Source organism: Mus caroli, unplaced genomic scaffold, assembly GCF_978045245.1.
Source record: "Mus caroli unplaced genomic scaffold, Mus_caroli_1 scaffold_12, whole genome shotgun sequence".
In the NCBI taxonomy this organism is placed as follows: Eukaryota; Metazoa; Chordata; class Mammalia; order Rodentia; family Muridae; genus Mus; species Mus caroli.
This window is the reverse complement of record NW_028227267.1, coordinates 50,849,545-50,871,229: the sequence shown is the minus strand read 5'-3', so window position 1 is coordinate 50,871,229 and position 21,685 is coordinate 50,849,545. Positions and strand designations below refer to the sequence as shown.

General features: G+C 45.1%; 1 protein-coding gene across 1 annotated transcript in view; it reads left to right on the top strand.

Moving 5' to 3' along the window:
* The window catches only part of Slc7a8 (solute carrier family 7 member 8), a 61,654-nt gene that overhangs the window by 2,053 nt on the left and 37,916 nt on the right, over nt 1–21,685 (top strand). The window lies entirely within an intron of this gene.

The following is a 21,685-nucleotide window of genomic DNA, read 5'->3' as shown; positions in this document are numbered from 1 at the left end:
TTCAGATAATCCTCTTCACCTCTCCATCCTGACTTCAGTGACCGTGTTCTTTCCAACCCCTTTTCAAAACGGGATGTTATCTAATTACTCCAAATCCTTACCGTTATAAAGAAACAATGTTCTGAGGGAACAGATCTACAAAACAGTAGTCATGATCTGAAGCTCGCATAATCCGGTCTTATTATATTTTTTAATTCAACACGACCTGTAGAACACATGCCAATTTAAGATCTATAAATAAACCAGAGCCTGTTATGTCTTTCATCAATTTGACTGATAAGAGTTAGCATCCACCCACCCTACCTTGAGGAAGTATCTGATTCATACACAGATGTGTGCACGTGCACACATACACACACAAACATACTCACATACATATACATACATACACTCACACACATACACAAACTCATACATATGTATATAGACACATACACACATACTCATACACATACATACTCATACATATATACACACACACTCACAATGCACACATACTCACACACACATACACACACACTCACACATACACACACTCACACATAAACACACTCACACATACACACATACTCATACACACACTCACACATACACATACGCACACTCACACATACACATACACACACTCATACATACACACACACTCAACCCTTTTTCTTCCAGACTCTGCTTTACTTGCCCATTCCCCAATACATGTAGATTATCATGGATAGAGGATATTCTCCTATATACTAAAGGGTTTTTTTGTTTTATAAATATCCATTCCAAGTCTTTGAAGAAATGGGGATGTTCAGGTATAAATACAGTTCCAGGGTAAGTGTCACTACTGATCGTCCACAGCCTCCTGGGCTGCACTTCAGTGAGAGAATGAGCTCCTCATGGTGACATCACAGTGAGAATGACAAATCGGGCTGGATACTCTGGTTTTAGGGAAATCACGATATTTTTCCAGAGTGTTGAAATCATGTTACATTCGCTTCAGCTGAGATGAGAAAGAACTTTCTTCTTAAAGATTACATGGAGAAAATCTTTTCTACCTTCCCTCATGCATGACCATTAAGATGCCAAAGTGAAGAGACGGTGCCACACCCTTCTTCTGGGGGATTTCTAAGTGGGTGATGACAAGACCAAGTGCAAACATCTATGCTGAGCCCAGTGACCTGGCGCTCTGCATTAACACTGTAGAAGAAAGGAAAATAAAGTCATTTGAAAAGACACAGGAAGGGCTGGGGAAATGGCCCAGTGGTTAAGAGCACTTGTTCTTCTTCCAGAGGACCCAGGTTCGGTTCCCAGCACCCTCTGGTGACTTATAACTGTCTATAACTCTAGTTCCAGGACATCTGACACCGGTTTCTGACCCACCCCACAGGCATCATGAATGTAGGCAAAACTAATACACATAAAAATAAATAAACCTTAAAAAGCTCAAAAAAAAAGTACATACTCTCCCTGCAGAGGACTCAAGTTTTTCCCCCTGCACCCTCCCTGGGCCTCTCACAACCACCTCTGACCCCAGTTCTAAGGGATTCAACATCCTCTTCTGACATCCAAGGGCACCAGGCATGCATGTAGTGGACATACATTAACCATGCAGTCATCCACATAAAATAAGTCTTTTTCAGAAATGAGACAACTAATTTAAGTGAATCAGATTCTGCATGGGAAAGTAGCATTTGCCCCGGATCTATGTGTTTCATGCCCTGCTGGTTTAAAGGAATAAGTTAAAGTATGTTTCATAGAAGCTCATAAAAGCTTATCCACAGCCATCGTAGAATATAAGCTGGACCGATGAACTCACGCTCTGAAGTTATCTATGGTTGGATCAGGATGCTGAGATCCATGTGTATCAAACGGGGATCACTGGCTATTAACAATGTGGTTTGGCTGGCAGCAGCTGGGGCCAAGATAAGGGAACAGTGGGAGGCACGAGAAGAGAAAGGATGTCAGCAACAACCAGTTTTAAGCTGCCTTTTAGAGGATGTGGGGGAAGATGGAGTAGTGAAGATAATTCTTAGAGATTTTGATAATTCTTAAAAATGTTGACACTGTTGTTGTTTCCCTGAGCAACAATTTTGACTTGAAGGTGCAGCTTGACTGTAGACCATATGCTTAGTGTGTTCCCAGACACTGGAGTCAGTTGGAAGAAGGACAGAAGGGAGGGAGGGAGACAGATTGCATGTGATAGATTAGCCTGTGATCCCAGTACTGGGGAAGCTGAGGAAAGATCATCGAGTGTTCGAGGCACAGCTACAAAGTGAAGGCCAGAGCATATAGGAGAAGAGGAGAGAACAACTCTGTCCTACACATCCCTGAGTCCCCAGTGCAGCAGAGTGCCCATTAAGGAACTGTCACTCCTGTGATTGTTGACAATTGACTCCAGTAAAGGAAAGGACACACCAGGGCAGTCTCAGTGGTAGAGCATTTACCTAGTGTGTACAGGGCCCTGACTTCAATCTCCAGTCCCCTCCCCCCGCAACCAAAAAGCATTTCTCTAAACCAGACACGATAGAAAATGACCCCAATCTCAGCCCTCCAGAGGTGAAGGCAAAAGGATCTTGAGTTTAAGGGTGGTCTAGCGACACATCAAGAGTCTATGTCAAAAAGGAGTGCAGAAAGCATTGATCTAAAAGACTGTTGGGAGCCTGGCTTGGAAAATTGATATGATAGGGTTAATTACATCAGCCCAGAGAATTGTTTGTTTGTTTTTTCTTCAAATTTCCTTGTTGGTAGTCATAGTGGTCCTAGATATTCAGTAATGGCAAGAAATCTTACACTGAGCCACACACTCCCTCCTGTTTTAACAGTATCCTGGCCCGAACAGCCAGGCTACTGCCTTCAGAGACCTAGCTGGTCAAGGTGCACTCTTAGAGGCAGATGAACTGTGAAAGTAAACTCTCCCTAACCCCCAAAAGGTGTGAGAACAGAAAACCTCATTCACTGATGATACCAAAGTTCCCGTTGATAGCTGCCGTTATTAAATAAATGTTCTGTGCCAGGCACTCATTATCTCTTTGTCCCTCACAGTAATCTCGATGTGCCCAGCACATATTATCTTTTTCCTACAGATAAGGAAATGAAGGTTCTAAGGAATCAGCGATTTGCCAAAGGTCATACAATGATAATTTTCAGAGCTAAGTCTTTAGCACTATTATCTACTCTATCTATGTATCTACATGTTACTCTGTGTATGTATGTGTGTATGTGTGTGTATGTGTTTATGTGTGTTTGTGTGGGTGTGTGTATGTGTGTTTATGTGTATATGTGTATGTGTGTGTATGTGTTTATGTGTGTTTGTGTGGGTGTGTGTATGTGTGTTTATGTGTATATGTGTATGTGTGTTTGTGTGTGTATGTGTTTATGTGAGTTTGTGTGGGTGTGTGTATGTGTGTATGTGTGTTGTGTGTGTTTGTATGTGTATGTGTGTGTATGTGTGTTTGTGTGTGTGTGTGTTTGTGTGTGTGTGTGTATGTGAGTGTGTGTACTACTCGTGTGTGTAGGTTGGGAACAACCTGGGGAAGTCGATTCTCTCATTCTACTCTGAGTACTGGGGAATGAACTCAGGACATCAGGTTTGATGACAAGTACAGGTCACACACAGATACATCTCACCATGTATTATGTATGTATTATAGTATTATGTATGTATGTAGTATATGTGTTATACACTAAGTGGGCATTTCCTTGACAATCTCATCAGTAGTCCTTATCGTTCTCTGTGAAGCGATCATTACTGTGTTCCTTTTGAGGAAGGTTCTAGTGTGAGGGAGAGCTGGGTAGCAGCTGAGGTTGGACGGAGAGAAGCAACTCACACAGTCACAGAACACTGAGGGTACTCAGTCAGAACTGGCTGACCAAGACAGGCCTTGCTCTCCTTAGCACCTTTGTAAACTATGGCTTTCTAGCCATGTGAGAGACAGGTCTACAGAGTATCTGAGTGTCTAGGTAGCTTATACCAGTATTCATGTACTTAGCTGGAAACACCGGAAGTTAGGCTTAAAAATCAAAGACGCCAGCAACAGAGCCTAGAGAGAAGTGTGCTTGCAAGGTTTCCAGCGCTGGGTTTGCTTGTCAGGGAGATTGGCTGCCCAGCAATACTGGATTCAATCTGCCTCACTGACGCAGCACAGTTTTAAAAACAGGTTTTCTTTTTTCTTTTCTTTTTTTAGCCACAGGTCCTTAGGGTGCAGCTGAGACTGTCTTTAAATTTGCCATATAGCTAAGACTGATCTAACTCAAACAGTCCTTCTGCCACAGCCTCCCAAGTCCTGGGCTTGTAGGCGTGTGCCAGCAAACCAGCTGGTGCTTGGTGGCTTCTTGCTTATTTGTGCTTGGTGGTAGCGGGAGGGTTGTTTTGTATTGATTGGTTGGTTGGTTGGTTGATTTGTTTTCTGTGGTTTTTTTTATCATGTATATCTGTGTTTGCATATGAGTACCGGTGCCTGCAGAGCCAGAAGAGGGCACGAGACACCCCTGTTCCTTTGAAAGAATATTATGCACTTCTTAACCACGGAGCCATTGCTCCAGCCTCTTCTTTGTTGGGGGGGGGGGCGCAAAGTTCTGCTATGTATGTCTGACTGACTTAGACCTCACTAATGGCTTTAAATTTTAGGCATGAGCCAAACATGCCAAGAAGCTGTTGAGACAGTGTCTTACTCTAAGGCAGGATGGCCTGTGATTTTCTATGTAGCCCAAGCTGTCCTCAAACTAGGTGCAGCCCTACTCTTTCAACCTCCCAAGTGCTGGGACCACAGTTGCAGAGCACACAGATGAGGTCGGTTGGTTTGTTATGTAGTGCAAGCTGGCCTAGAGTTCTAGTTCCTTTCTCAGCCTGCTAAAGGCTGGGATGAAAGTTATGAGCCACCACATCCAGCTAGAACAAAACAGTATTTATTGAGCAGTTCCTGAACTATAAGGTCTCTGCAGATATTATCTTATTTAATCCTGTCAACAATCTTATGGATGAATATAGTATAACTACTTTAAATATAGGAGAATCAAGTCATGGAGCTAGTAGCTAATTTACTGAGGCCAGTACAGCTGGTGACTGAATGGTCTAAGTCCAGAACCACTTTTTTTTTTCTGAGACAGGGTTTCTCTGTTTTGCCCTGGCTGTCCTGGAACTCACTCTGTAGACCAGGTGGGCCTCGAACTCAGAAATCCAACCGCCTCTGCCTCCCAAGTGCTGGGATTAAAGGCATGCACCACTACTGCCTGGCTCAGAGCCATTTCTGATAGCAATTCAGAGAGAGGGTAGGAGAGCTGGTCCCTGTCAGGTGGTAATGGAGTGGGCCCTGGGGGAGGGGGTCACTAAGAATGGGATCTGGAGACACCATGAGTGTGTAACTTTGCAAGCCATATCCAGAACAGGGCCAGATGTGAGGACTCACACCTGTGATCTCAGGTCTTGGAAGGCCAGAGCAGGTGGATCTCAAACCCAAGGCCTGTCGGAACTACATCGGTGAAAACTGGACAGGTGTGTGTGTGTGTGTGTGTGTGTGTGTGTGTGTGTGTGTACACGTGCACTGAAGCGGGGGATAGATGGGTATGTGTGTGTATGCACAATTTCAGGTCCAAAGATTTCAGACCTTTTCGGAAGAGTCCACTTCTTTAGCAGCGTCTACATCTAAGCCTCTAACATCACGCACAGATTATCTGATCCCAGAACCATTTGTTGAATGTTGCCTAGAGGGAGTGAGTCTAAAACTGTGTTCTTGAGTTCATGTTCCACTTTTTAAAAACCATGGGAAGCTTAGGAGCTGGTTCATTCAGGATGAAAATATATTAAAACTCCCATTGTTTTCAAAGGGAATCTGGGACCGAAGCCAGAAGCTCAAGAACATTTCAAAACAAACACATCTTAGTGAGGGGGAAAGGTATAGCCGACAATATAAGACTAAGGGTCTATACCATTCGGTGAGTGCTTAGCTGCTTCCCGTGCACGGAGTGCCTGGTGGGAGCTTCAAGCAATCCTGCACACCCGGTACCAGTGTGGAAGTCAAAGTTACAAGTATGACCAGCTGACAGCAGAGGTCCATCCCCACCAAGTCCTGGAGCACAGCACACATGTCCCCAGCACGGAGTACAAGGTGGCTGGGACCAGGCCTCCTGGTGCAGGCTTCCTGCCTCCAGGAACCCAAGAGCTCAAGGGCAATCTGTTTGAACTTGCAACTCTCTGACTCAAATATGTTCCCTCAAAGGACGGAGTTATGCAGAAAGAGTGACTAGCAGGAAATACTTAGTCTAGGAAAGAAAATCAGTTCCCAGTAAAAAATGTTAAGAAGTACCTAAGCCTGGATTGATGGTGCACACTGGTAATGCCAGCACTTGGGAGGTAGCAGCAGGGGGATTGCTAACACTTCAAAGCAAGCCTGGTTCACATCTAGAGTAAATTTTAGAGCAGTCAGGACTGTTTAGCAAGACCCTGTGTCTATTAAAAAAAAATCAAAGTATCAGACCCCAGAACTCATTTCATTTCAGCATTAGTAACATAGCAGAAGCAAAACAGAACAAAACAAAAAACAAACAAACAACAAAGACCTGCTGTGAGCAAAGCAAATGCCTGCTTCAGGGAGGTGGCAGCCCACACGGACCCGCTCTGAGTTAAGTTGCTCAGTTTATTAAAGTGGAGCGGAGGTGTGGGATTTAGGATTGAGCTCCTCAAGTTCTCTCAGGCTACCAAGGGAGAGCTAAGACATGAGTCTGCTCCCAACCCAACAACAACAGCAGCCACAAAAAGTTCCAGGAGTTTCTGTTGTTGTTTTTCATGTTTTCTTGTTGCTACTGAGGGATGATGGGCAAGATCTCAAAATGCAGCCAAAGAGCAAGCTGTTCCAGGACAAGATTCCGATCTACAGAAAACAAGGGCCGTTCGGGAGCTCGGGGGCGGGAGGTGGGGGTTGTGTGTGTGTGTGTGTGTGTGAGAAACTGCTCTCTTCTGAAATTCCCCCCCCCCCCACACACACACACACACCATCCCCAATTCCAGGGCTTGAATCCAGGACCTGCTCTGCCATAGGCAAGTGCGCTCGCTCCCACTGAGCTGTATCCGCTGGCTCCCTGGTCTAATTTTTAATTCCCTGCTGAGCATATGGAGCAGGAGGAGCCAGACCGTATTGGCCTCCCAGAACGTGCCAACGGAGAACTGCTTTCACCACACCTCTGGATACCTGGGAATGGCACCGGGCAGGCCGTAGCCTCAGGCTATTCGACATAGAAGGGAGCTGCTCTGCGTTTTAACAGTGATCGATCATATTTAGGCCTTGGGCTGAGCACGGGTGAATTTCATTTCTAAGAAGCAAAATAATCCCACAAGTCTATTCTGAGCTGTGCTATTTATAGAACGAATGAAGTTCGAGTTAAAAAGCTTTATCGATCATCTCATCCCTCATCCTTTGTCACGCTCACAGCTTCTCCCATTGGCTCGCTTTAAATATCCTCAGCCTCGGTGGTGACGTCACTGCTGGGGAGAAGGGTTCATAGTGTGCCTGAAGACGGACCAGATCTCAAGCTGAGCCGCACACTATTCAAGCCAGTGAGTGCTACCGTTCTCGTGTGCATTTCTCAGCGGAATGTCTCAAAAGGTGCTTGCTTTCCCGTGGATGGAAGGCGTCAACACTTCAGCTACTCCTTGAGAGTACAGCTCCAGGGGTATGGTTAGCATGAAATAGTACAGGAACTTCGGGCTGCTTTAAGGAGGCATTTAGGAGCCAGTGTGGTGGTACATACATCCTAGCGCTTGGGAGGCTGGGCAGCAAGATTGCCACAAGTGTGAGGCTAGCCTGGACTAGATATAGCAAGATCCTGTCTCAAAATTACATTTTCTTTTGTCTGAAAGTTTTAAAAGTATTTGGTCTCAGGCCCTGGGAATAGAAGGCTTAACATAAAATATAAAACATAAAAATATTCATGATTTGGATGAGTATACTGTAGAGATCAAAGAATTTTAGAGAGAAGGCAGAAAAGGACAGGCTTGCAGCTAGTCCTGAATTTGCAAAATGCTTTCCTATGCATGATCTGTGTGTGTGTGTGTGTGTGTGTGTGTGTGTGTGTGTGTGTGTGTGTGACTCTAGGTGGACACATGCATTCCTGAATGGGACTGTGCACATGCCCACTATACTTGTGTGGCGTGATCAGCAGACGTCAATCCCGCTTTTTTATCTTTGTCTCTCTGTTGTTGGCCACTGTGTTTACCAGGCTTGCTGGCCCTTCAGACTTCTCAGGATTTTCTTCTCCCCTCTGTCTTCCGTCTCAGGTAGAAGCACCCAGATTACTGCAGATATGTGGCTTTACAGAGGTTCGGTGGATTCGAACCCAGGTCTTCATGATTTTGTGGCAAGTGTTTTTTACTCACTAAGCCATCTCTTCCATTCTTATGCTCAATCTTTGCAACCCTTTTTTTATGTCTAGGCAGTGGGGGCCATGAAACAGGGCATGACATATTCCTGGTATACGCCTGGCATCATGGAGGGTCCTTGGAGAGCTCAGACTCAAACCTGTGCTCTGGGCTCTCACTCCCAAGGCCATACCCCACTCACTGACGCTGGTTCAGAGATGTAGGGGATCACTAGTACAATGATGCTCAGGAGTGAGTTGCCGCTGCACAGCCAGTCAGTTGCCTTTCTGTTCTCTTCCTGGATTTAAATGGCTCCCACAGAGATGTGGGTGTCTGCCTCTTTTCTTCATGAAGTTTCTCTTTTGATTTGCTTCTTCTTCCCTTTTCTTTTTTTAAAGCAATTTAAAAAAAAAAAAAAGCTTTATTGTGTGCAGTGTGTACCGCCTATATGTGCTGAGACTTTGGGACCTGGGTCCTTTGTAAGAACTAGTGCTTGTAACCACTGAATCATCTCTTCAGCCATATTTCTGGATTATTTTATTTTTGAGTTTCTCTTTATGTTGGGAAGACTGGCCTGGAACTTGAGATCCTCCTGCCTCAGCATTTCCTGGATAGCTATCCATTGGAATATATCATGTTACATAGTATTATAATCACACTAACACCACTTCTGTCCAGACCGATGTGGTCAGCTATCCTTTCACCTGAATGTCTGCATTCAATCCCTTTTGTTTTGAGACAGGGTTTTACTATGTAGTCTTGGCTAGCCTGGAATTCACTGTGTTGACTAGACTAGCCTCAGACTCATAGAGGTCCGCCTGCCTCTGCCGCCCCGGCGCTGAGATTATAGGTGTGGTCCACTATTCATTCAGTTCTTGAAAGTAGAAGAAGTTGAATCTCACTTTCACACTCCCAGAGGTTTAGCATGTCATATGAGCTTACTGTGCTTGCTGACTAATAGCAGTCAGTCCAAAAGAAAGCAAATGGGAATTGAGAACTCTGTGGTAGAGCCCTTGCCCAACATACACAAGGCCCTAGATTTGGCTTCCACCACTGGGAAGAAGTTGCTTGATTCTAGTGATTCCTAGTGGTTAAAGTAGCTAGCCACGCTGACACACACTTGTGAGACCAGGTGAAAACAGGCCAGACATGGTGGCACACACATTTGACCCCAGCACTTGGGAGGCAGAGGCAGGTAGATCTCTTTGAGTTTGAGGCCAGCCTGGTCTACAGAGTGAGTTCTGGGACAGCCAGGGATACATACTGAGATCCTGTCTCAAAGCAAACAAGCAAAAAGAAGTAGAGACAGGAGATGAGAAATTAAGGTCATCCCTTGAACACAAATGGAGTTCAGGGCCTCGGTTATGTATGACTCTGTCTCAAAAAAATTGTTAAGGCTGGCAAGATACCCCAGTGGGTAAAGGCTTTTGCCCAGAGTCTGACAACCTGAGTTCAATCCCCAATTCACATGTTAGAAGGAAAGATTCAACCCCTTAAATTTGTCCTCTGACCGTTACACATCACCATAGAAAATGCACAGCTATATACAAGTGCACAGAGGAAAAAGTAAACAAATACCGTTTAAAATACTTAACTCGTCACAGGAATACATTTTGTTATATTTTACTCTAATTTTTTTTAAATTTAAAGATTAGTTATTACCATAGATAATACATTTTTGTGTGTAGCTAAGTAAGACAAAGCCCAACTTTGAATCTGAAAGAGACGTTTGGGATTAGCCAGACATTAACATTGAAGTTTCAGGGACAATGAGAGATTTTCAACCTTGATGTTATTGCTTCTTGGGCCAGATCTTCTTTTTATGGGAGATTCTTTGGTCACTGTTGGATCTTTAGCAGTATCCTTGGCCTTGATACTTTAAGTCCCAGGGGTCCCCTCACTCCAGTGTGAAGGCTAGAAGCGTCTCCAGACATTGCCAGTTGTGTCCTGGAGGTAGGAGCAAAATTGTTCCTGGCTTTAACTCACCGAGGAAGACAGAGATGCTGGAGGTACTGAGTGGATCCTGGGTAGGAACCGGTCAGGGCTCGGCTCTGCAGCCCCTGAGGCCACAAGGCTTGTCTTTCAGTGACTGGTGGGTGGTGATTCGCTCCATCTATTTCTCTAAAGGACCATGTATGAACAAGCAATTCCCAATTACCTCTCAAAGCAGGCATGTGGAGAGTGGGCGATCAATAAATACTTCTTGAGATGCAATTACCTGCTGCCCGCCCCACTGCATCATCTAAAATGTATACCTAGACAAGTAGACAAATGAATCAGAAGATGCCTCATGATCTTGGCTGTACAGTGCTGTTTGGTAGCCAAGCCTCCAAAGCCAGTCTGCTGCATTCATCTCTGGCTGGACTCTGTCTCTACTGCTATAAATGCTCGTAATTAATATTTTTTTTTAGCATTTCATGCATTACAGAGTGTCTTACAGAGGTGTAAGCTGCCTTGATCCCCACAGCAAAGTAGGTGGGGTAAGAGCCATTATTCCCATTGTGAACATGAAGGAAATGAATCTCAGAAAAACTGGAGTCCCGTGGCTTATGAGTGGTGAGGGCTCTGGTTCCTCTGAGTCTAGTGTCCACTGTAGTAAGGAATCCAGCACCGCAGAGTCGTGTGGCACCATCTGCATCTCTAGTCTGCAGGATTTGTAACCAAACAGGGCATGTGTCGGCATCATAGCATACTCCCACCTCCAGAGAAGCTGTTTGTCCAGTGCTGGTGGGAAAGTGTTTACAGAAGGCACCTGGGGAGCTCACGGGTTTGGGAGTAAGGATCAAAGCCTGATCCCAGGTTCCCCAGGTCTGAAGGCATGGATATTCTCCTACTCACCCATTGGAGAAGTACAAATCACAGTCACTTCAGCCTTCTCTGTACATCAGGGAGGTGGCCTCAGCTCTGATACCCAGCAGGAAGCTGTGGCTAGACATGAAGTCTTGCATGAGTAAGGAAGGCCAAGGTCTTTTGGATCTAAGGCTGCTGGGCATTACAAGTCTGTAATTTCTCTTCTTAGGAAATTCTTTGAGGGCTACAGCATTCGAGTGTGAACAAGCCTGAGTGTGAGTAATGCCGGAATAGGGGGTCACATGCATGAGGAAGTTAGTGATTACGTGCAACAAGTGAACATTTTCTCTGTTCTGGCCGTTTGCCTATGAAGACTTGCCCACTGCTACAACTTGGCCTCTTTTTTTATTGAAATGGTTTACATGGCTTTTCTCTGACAGGACAAGTTTAGCTTAGCCTCACTGTCCAGGCATCCTAAAATCCGGCTTTCACTAAAAATCTAACGATAATTGCGGTGTTAACCAGTGTGGGTGGAAGCAGGGTTAAGACCCTGATCTCAGGCAACTTGGCACTAGCAGGCAGGTGTGCATCACATACTTTTTTGTTTGGTTGGTTTGGTTTTTGAGACAGAGTTTGCAGGGTTTCTCTGTGTAGCCCTTGCTGTCCCTAGAACTTGCTTTATAGACGAGGCTGGCCTTGAACTTGTAATATCCAAATTGAATTCAAGACCACCCAGTACCTTCCCCCTTCAAAAAGGACTTTCCAAATTGTATTAGCAGGCAAAGTGCAGAGCCATATAAGGAAGCTGGCTGACTAAACAAATGTAAAAACATAGTTTTAGCAGTCAAAATGATTAAACCTGCAGCTACCAAAATAATATTAGCTGTTCTCAAAGAAATAGCCATAACAAGATTAGCAATTCTCCTGCCCCCCCCACCCCACACTGAATTCTGACAAAGACCTCAAACCACCCCGACCTTGTTGTGAGAGTTCCCCTGATGTTAATAGCTGTGATGTTAATGCACTATTACTTTGCTGTCCAAATCATAATAACCCACCATGGGGGCAAGCAAAGTGAGTCACTAGGCAGAAGGGTTGCTTAGTCACTATACAAACCAACCAATGACACCAATGAGAACCCTGTTGCTCAAATCTGCCCCTTACAAAGGTATAGAAAGTGTGTTCTTTCTTTGTTCTTGGTCTCTCCTCTGGCCTGTGTGCTGAGAGGAGAGTCCCCAGCATGTTGGATCAATAAAAATCCTCATGCGTTTTGCACCGATGGCAGTGGTCTCTGTAGTCCTTGTGAGTAAGGGTCTTTTGACAAACTACATTTGGTGCATTGGCCAGGAAGATCCTCTTCAGTGGGACACAGACAATGTACATCGGAGGTAAAGTGGAATCCCTCCCTGCCTGTCTGTCTGTATGTCTGTGTGTCTGTCTGTCTTGTTCATTTGTGTGTCCTCCATTAGACCACCTTCTGATTCTGTTTTGCTTTTGGTTTGTCTGCTTCAGGTCTGATTTTGGTCCCAAGGGGTTGACTGATTATCTTGGTTTGGTTTTAGTCTGGTCTCAGGTTCTGGGGGCCTTCCCATCGAGAGAGGTCCTTTTGGGTTGGTCGCAGTGACAGTGAGACGTGCCAAAATGTTGCAGGCCACAATGCTGGAGGATGCTCCGGTGTCAAGCTGGGAAGTTGGATCTGAAACAGTCCTTCTCAACCCAGCAGCAGCTAGGATTTGGTATATGCCTGGAACAGATAGTGTCAGGCTTCTCTGGAAATCGTGTGTAAGACGCCCTGTATTGGTCTTGCTTGTGTTTGTCATTTCCGTGGTACTGTGATTCTATGGTGGTTGCCTGAAAACAGTTTCTGTGTGTGTCTTGTGTGTCTCTTTGTGTTTGGACTTGGACTAACAACTGACGACTGTTTTTGAGTTATGCCCCATGGAATAAGCCTAAGAATCCTGTCAGATCCCTATGCTGACCACTTCCTTTCAGATCCTCAGCTGCCCTGCCTCCCACTCCAACTCCAGGGAGCAGCCAGCGGGTCACAGTGGTCCCGCTCATGGACCTGGAGCCTAGGGAGAAATGAGCTCAGGAAACCCGGAGCAAAAGAGGGGTGGTCCCTGAGAAGTCAGTGGCCCTGGATCTTGTGGCTGCTGAAGGGGAGATAGAGGAGGCTGTGGGAGTGGCCGGCCAGGAATGTCCTATGGTGTTCATTGCCCTGGTTGCTTTTCATACTTGCCTAATGGTGTTTCCCTTTCCCCTGCATCCCGTCTCTTGTTAGCAGCAGAAAAAGTGCTTTCACTTTGAGATGTCAGTGGCCCAGCATCTCTGTGAGAGCTGTGCTCCCTTCCCTGCCCCATGTGTCTTCTCAGTCCCCTCCCTGCTGGCCATGAGTCCATTCCAAGCTCCAGTGAGGGAGGCATCCGCCCACTTGGGGCTTCTCCTGTCCAAGGTAAGGAGCACCTGTGAGTCTAACCGCCAGGCTCTGATGGGGTTCTTGTCTTTGTGGGGCTAGAAAGTGCCCAACAATCTGACCAAGGTAATAGGAAGTTACAGAAGTTAGAAAAAGGACAGGGTAAGTTGGTAAGAAAGTTAGCGTAAGTCAATAAGAAAGTGCAGAGGAGGAGAAATGAGGGAAGGATAGAGGTCTGCAAAGAAGTGAGCTAAGAGCAAAGCTTTAGCAGACTCAAGAGAGATGGATGACAGTGGCAAATAGAGAGGTTAACAGTGAGGAGAAGTGAAAATAGAGATGAAGGAGACTAGAGAGGTCTGAGGTGAGATACCCTGAATGAGAAATATTTAGAGGAGGAACCAGTAAGTAAGAGACAGGCAAGAGGAAGAGTTGAGGAAACATGAGGCTGACAAAGACAGAGACCAGAGTCAGAATCAGAGATGTGCAGTGAGACAGAAGGATAAACCAGGGTAGAGGCGAACTATGAGAGAAAATGAGAATGAGTGACAGGATATGGACATGATAATTAGATAACATCCAAAGGAAGCAAGACAAGGAGGAGGAACAAAATGACATATATATATATATATATATATATATATATATATATATAGAGAGAGAGAGAGAGAGAGAGAGAGAGAGAACATTATATGAGATCTCCATTACAGTTAGGAAACAGCAACAAAGAGAGGTAAATGACAAAGACTAGAACCCAGCAAAGTGGCACATGCTGATAATGTTAGCACTTAGAAATGATCTGTAAGGAACAGGGAGCCAGGGAATTAAAAAGGAATAAGAGAAAATGCTGGCCACAATAGTCAGAGAAACTAGAGAATTTAGATAGTACCTGGCAACTACAGAAAGCTTTTGGCTAAAGGTCAATGTGTTTACTGTAAAGAAAAAGGCACTGGGTGAGAGACTGCCCCAACAAAAAGAAGAGGAGTCCCCCTCATGACCAAACCCTTCACCTGTTCATGGCTAAAAGTGAAGAGATAACAAAAAGGGTGCTAACACAGAAGCCGAGTCCTTGGAAGAGGCCGGTGGCCTACCTGTTGAAGCAGCTAGAAAAGAGACTGTGTTTCATATTCCCCCACCGACCAGTTCAAAACAAGTAAGAAAAGTTCCTGGGCGCTGCGGGCTTTTGCAGATTGTGGATTCCAGGTTTTGCTGAATTAAAGAGATAAACAGCCCTTCATATAGAGAAATAAAGAACAACAGGCCTTGGATGCCATTAAGACTGCCCTAATGTTGTCCCCAGCTTTGGGACTCCTAGATGTGACTGAGAACAAAGGTATTGCCAAAGAGGTTCTTACTTAGAGACTGGGACCCTGGAAAAGATCTGCGGCATACTTGTAAGAAATTAGACCTGGTGGCTGTAGGATGGCCTGCTTGTCTGCACATAGTGGCTTCTGGTCAAGGATGCAGATAAATTGACTCTGGGACAAAACTTGGCGCATGACCTAGAAAGTGTGGTCTGTCAGGCCCCCTGACTGATGGTTGACTAACGCTCACATGACTCATTATCAGAGTCTGTTGTTCAACTCTAATAGAGTCACTTTTGCCCCCCACAACTCTGAACTCAGCTACCCTGCTCCCAGACCCAGACTTTCAGCAGGTTCTTGCTGAGACACATAGGTGCCATGGAGATCTGACAGACCAGTTACTAGAGGGTGCAGATGTTAACCTGGTTCACAGACTGGAACAGCTATCTAGAAGAAGAGAAAAAAAAAAACATACTGGAGCAGCTGTGGTAGCTGGAAAGGCCCTGCCAGAGGACACATCGGCTCAAAAGACTCAACATCTACACAGATAGCAGGTACGCTTTTGCCACAGCCCAAGTCTATGGGACCATATATCAACAGAGGAGTCTACTGACACTGGGAAGAAAAAGAAAATAAGAACAAAGAAGAAATTCTGGCTCTACCAAGGCCCTCCACGACCCTGCCAAGGTAAACATCATCCACTGTCCTAGTCACCAGAAGAGAGATACCATGTTAGCAAGGGGCAACCACATGACAGACTGAGAGGCACGAGTGGTTACAGCCATGGCCCTGCTGATGCTCCTGGCAATGAAGCCTGAGTTTGCCTACACAACAGAGGACTTATCTCTCATTTCCAAAGATTCCAGTCACCAGTTCAACAAAAATAAGAGACTGTGGTACACCTCCAGAGAAAGAAAATCCTGCCACAAAGACAAGCAGAAGCTGTGATCAAACAGATGCATCAGTGGACTCACTTAGGGGTAAGCAAGCTCATCCAGACATTTTCCAAGCCTAAGTACCATGTACCAGGTTTAAAACACCTTGTGGAACAAGTGGTGCACAAGTGTGTGCCCTGCCAAAGAGTCAATGTCTGCCACACTATAGTAGATCTAGGGAAAAGACACTGGGAAGACAAACCTGGTGTCTACTGGGAAATAGACTTTACTGAGAAAAAGATGTGTATGAATACCTTCTGGTTTTTGTGAACATTCTCAAGATGGATAGAAGCTTTTCCCTGTAAAAATGAGACTGCTCAGGTAGTCATCAAGAAGATTATTAAAGAAAAATTTCCAAGGTTCGGAGTGCCAAAAACAATAGTGTCAGATAATGGCCCTGCCTTTGTTGCCCAGGTAAGTCAGGGCGTGGCCAAGTATTTAGAAGTCAAATGAAAATTACATTGTGAGCCGGGCGTGGTGGCGCACGCCTTTAATCCTAGCACTTGGGAGGCAGAGGCAGGCGGATTTCTGAGTTCGAGGCCAGCCTGGTCTACAAAGTGAGTTCCAGGACAGCCAGGGCTATACAGAGAAAAACCAAAAAAAAAAAAAAAAAAAGAAAAAGAAAAAAAGAAAATTACATTGTGTGTACAGACCTCAAAGCTCAGAACAGATAGAAAGAATGAATAGAACTCTAAAAGAGACCTTGACAAAATTAACCATGGAGACTGGCGCAGACTTGGTGCTCCTTCCCCTTGCCCTATTTGGAACTGGAAATACTCCCTCTTGTTCAGTCTTATTCTTTTTGAGATCTTTTATGGGGCTCCCATGCCCATAGTGGTCTTAAATGATGTGTTTAAACCTACATGTTGTTGTAATAATGATCTGTATGCTAAGTTGAAAGGCTTGCAGGTGGTGCAGAAAGAAGTCTGGTCACAACTGGCTACAGTGAATGAGCCAGGTACCCCAAAGACATCTCACCAGTTCCAGCCAGAGATCTGATCTGCATGCACCTGCATCATGCCCAGACCCTCAAGCCTCTTTGGAAGGGTCCCTGCCTAGTCCTGTTTACTATCCCTTCTTATTATGTTTTTGTTCTTAACCTTTGTCCCAGGTTTCCTTAATGGCTTAAGTACAGTACAAGTATTGATGTTCAGACAACAATATCAGTAACTATAACAAAGTGAAATATCATTTCAGGATTGAAATGTACTAGGGAAAGGGGGGGATGTAATATCCAAAATGAATTCAAGACCACCCAGTCCCTTCCCCCTTCAAAAAGGACTTTCCAAATTGTACTAGCAGGCCAAGTGCAGAGCCAGATAAGGAAGCTGGCTGACTAAACAAATGTAAAAACAGAGTTTTAGCAGTCAAAATGATTAAACCTGCAACTACCAAAATAATATTAGCTGTTCTCAAAGAAATAGCCATAACAAGATTAGCAATTCTCCTGCCCCCCCCACCCCACACTGAATTCTGACAAAGACCTCAAACCACCCCGACCTTGTTGTGAGAGTTCCCCTGATGTTAATAGCTGTGATGTTAATGTACTATTGCTTTGCTGTCCAAATCATAATAACCCACCATGGGGGCAAGCAAAGTGAGTCACTAGGCCGAAGGGTTACTTAGTCACTATACAAACCAACCAATGACACCAATGAGAACCCTGTTGCTCAAATCTGCCCCTTACAAAGGTATAGAAAGTGTGTTCTTTCTTTGTTCTTGGTCTCTCCTCTGGCCTGTGTGCTGAAAGGAGAGTCCCCAGCATGTTGGATCAATAAAAATCCATCATGCGTTTTGCACCGATGGCAGTGGTCTCTGTGGTCCTTGTGAGTAAGGGTCTTTTGACGAACTACAACAAACTCAGAGTTCCATCTGCCCCTACCTCCTCAGTGCTGGGACTAAAGGCCAGCACCACCAGGCCCAGCACGCATCACATTCTTTTTTTTTTGGGGGGGGGTTGTTTTTGAGACAGGGTTTCTCTGTATAGCCCTGGCTGTCCTGGAACTCACTTTGTAGACCAGGCTAGCTTGGAACTCAGAGATCCACCTGCCTCTGCCTCCCACGTGCTGGGATTAAAGGCGACGCATCACATTCTTAAATGACCCTCTAAACCAGTGGTTCTCAACTTGTGGGATGGGTCTCTCTAGTGGTCTAACGACCCTTTCACAGTAGTTGTATCAAGTTGTATGAGTGGCCATTGGAAAATACAGATTACATTATGATTTGTAATCGTAGAAAAATTACAGTTATGAAGTAGCAACCAAAATAATTTTAGTAGTGGAGCCACCACTACATGAACTGTATCAAAGGGTCACAGCATTAGGAAGGCTCGAACCACTGCTCTGGACAACCGGTCTAAGAGTCAAAAAAAAAAAAAGCGGGAAAGAATCACCAGAGATGTTAACTTCTTTCCTCTATTATCAAGAAAGACTCCAATCGAGTTTGAAAGGTTCCTTCCTAGTTCTCCTGTCTTGAGGCTTCCTTTGGACCATGTACACATTTTAAAGGCCCTGGAGCTGCATTGTGCAGTGTTGTTGCCAGAGGAGAAGCCTCGTGGAGTCTGGAGGACGCCCTGGGCCTGGAGTCTGATAACTCAGTCTCCCCACCAGACTGAGCTGCTTACACACACAGCATGTGACTTTGACCTAGTCTCTGTCTCTCTCTGTCTCTCTCTGTCTCTCTCTGTCTCTCTCTGTCTCTCTGTCTCTGTCTCTGTCTCTGTCTCTCTCTCTCTCTCTCTCTCTCTCTCTCTCTCTCAGCCTCAGTGTTCACAGAAGTAAATAAGAATGATCAGGCAGGCTGCCAGGCGGTGGTGGCTCACGCCTTTAATCCCAGCACTTGGGAGGCAGAGGCAAGCAAATTTCTGAGTTCGAGGCTAGCCTGGTCTACAGAGTGAGTTCCAGGACAGCCAGGGCTACACAGAGAAATCCTGTCTCAAAAAAAAAAAAAAAAAAAAAAAGAATGATCATGCGGGGCAGACCAGATTATTAGCAATTTTCAGAAAGCAGTTCTGAGAATCGAGACACTTAGCAGGGTGCTTATGTCACCACCATAGGACTGCCCCAAGGGGAGGACATTGAGTCTGCCCTCCAGCTCTCTATAAGACCACACTCACTGCGGCCCAGTGGACTGTGGAAGGATGGTGCGTGTACGTGGGAAAGTCTTTTATTTGCACAACAGTCTTGAAGTAGGGTGCAGGTCTCCAATCTAGATGTTGCTAAGTCAGCTGTGATACCCTTGGATGGCTCGGTTTCTTCAATGGTAAAATGGGGATAATGATACCTCCCTTGTTTCCTGCGAGGAGCAATTGGACCACAGACACCCTCAAAGATCAGCTAGCACTGTCTCACCTTGTCTTCCAGGGAAACCTGTAATGTGTGTTCTTTGACAGTGTCCCAAAGATGGCCCAAGTACTCACGTAGTGGTTGATCCTTACAGCTATTTGTTTACCCAGAACCCTTAGTGGAACTTTGACTCTTCATCTCTGAGGGGCAGAGCTTTTAACAAGACATTCCACCTTCCTACTAAAACTGCCATTCCTAGCTCCAAGAAATGTCTGGCCATACCCATATCTGTTTGTACTACCTTAAACCCAGGGTCAAGCCTTGTTTTTGTCCTGGCTTTGACTTTTTCTAACCCTGGAGCTGGGAGCTGGTTTCATAGGCTGTGCGCCATTACTCTCTTCTTGGATTGCCATGAAATGCCCTTTAGTCACTCTCTTGATTTTTCCCAGATAGGCAAGGAATTTGCTCGGACTCTGGTGTTTGCATCTCCCGGAGCTCCCTGCCTTCCAGGGAACAGCAGCACATTCAATTGGGGCCAGTGACGGGTGCTTGTGTTTTATTTTGTTTTGGTTTGGGACAGAGTTGAACTCTGTGATCCAAACCAAAAATGAGTCTCAGACTCAAGGCAATTCTCCTGCCTTGGGCCAATTGAGTGCTGGGATTATACGTGTGAGCCACACTGGCCAGCTTGAAGGGTTGTATGGCTATGTCCTATAGGGCCTAGGATACTGTGTGATGGTCTTTTAGTCTCCATAAGAGAGCGGGTCATAGACAGTATATGCAGACAATCATGTCTTCTCCTATGAAAGGACGTCACATGGGCATATATAGAAGGAAGGGAAAGAAAGAAATGTCCATAAGACCTGAGCCCTTTTGTCTGCTTCTTCTCCAACAGATATTAACATTTGAGTTTGATGTTGAAGAGCTAATTCTCTCCTTGATTTTATTTCTGTATGTATCTCTGAAGGAAAATGTGCTTGAAAAAAAAGAATGGGTAGAATATGGATGTGTGTGTATATACATATGTACATATACATATATACATGTATATCCTGCCCCAGCATCCTGAGTACTTCACATGACATTTTTTTTTAGTTTGAAAGCTAATGGCAAATTTTACATCTGAGAGGAATAGAGTATCACAATGTGAGTTCTTTTCTTCCCCTTTACTTCATAACCATATACCTGGCCCTGGATTGTAAATTAGACTTTGGGGCCAGGCATACTGTTACAAACCTGGCATCCAAGCACTCAGAAAACAGAGATAGTTGGACTGATGCAAATCCAAGGATAGCCTAGTCTACTAGTCTATATATCAAGTTTTAGGCTAGCTAACTAACTCATTGTTCAACCTCATCTTTAAAAAAATTTCTAATTTAAAAAATAAAATAAAAAACTGTTGAATTTTGGCTTGGAAATGAATGTTTTAGAACTGAACTGAGGTGGAGTTCTGGCTGGATTTGGAAAGTGGAACATAGAACTTTACACTTTGGAAAAGGTGTTTTTCTTTTTAAGATCTATTTTGTTATTTTGTGTGAATTAGTGTTTTGCCTGCATGTGCACCGCATCCGTGCCTAGTGCCCTCAAAGATCAGAAGAGGGCTTCGGATTCCCTGGGACTGGAGTTTCAGATGGTTGCAAGTTCCATGGAATGGGTGCTTGGAATCGAACCACTGTCTTCTTGAAGAGCAATAACTGCTCTTAACCACTGACCTAACTCTCCAGCCCAGACTTAACACTTTTTATCTCGCTGATTCCAAAATACCCAAGAAAGGTGGATTCCTGGACCATCGTCAAGCCCATGGGCTGAGGCAAGCTCTCTGGTTTTGCCTTCTCACCTAGATCTGGCTCGTTTCTGCTTCTTCCCTCGGGCACTGAGTAGAGAGCTGGGAACAGCAGGAGGGAGCCCTCAACACACCTGTGGACCTCATTTTCACCCTCAGTATAGAAAAAAAGTGAAGCCAACTTAGGAAGATGTGTATCACAGCCTGTCCCTACTCTCCTCTTGCCCTGTCCAAGCACATGACCCATGATCCCCCTTTTGGTGATGGCTGTTGGCCTCTCTCTGAGAGGACTCCAACCCCTGAGCATGCAGAAATGGATTAGTGGAAAGAACACCAGACTAAGCATCAGGAGACAGCTTTCAAGATCCAATTTTACCCATCAGTAGCTGAGGAATTTAGAGAAAGCCACTTAACCCCAGTCTCTTGGTCAGTAAAGTGGAGAGAGGAATCCCATTCTTCTCCCTCCTCCCTGAATTCTGCAAGGTGATTCTGGGCGTCATATGACACCACAGAGAGGGAGGCCTCAGGAACATAGCACTGAGGTTTTGCACGTAATGTACTCTTGCAAGCTATGTCTAGACAACTGTGACCGTTTTATAGGTTTGTTTCATGTTCTCCAGCAAGGGTGGGGCTCTTGCGTCCACTTAGAAAGCAGCTTCCAGGGCTGTTGTCTCCGTTCATAAGTGTTTTCGTTTGTCTTAAATCAGGGTCTCGCTGTATAGCCCAGGTTAGCCTGGAGTTCCTGATCTTTCTGCCTCAGCTTCCCAAGTGTTGGGATTCCAAGTATGTGTCACTATACCCAGCCCATAGTCCCAAGCCATCATGGTGTGTGGCCATCATCTGTCCA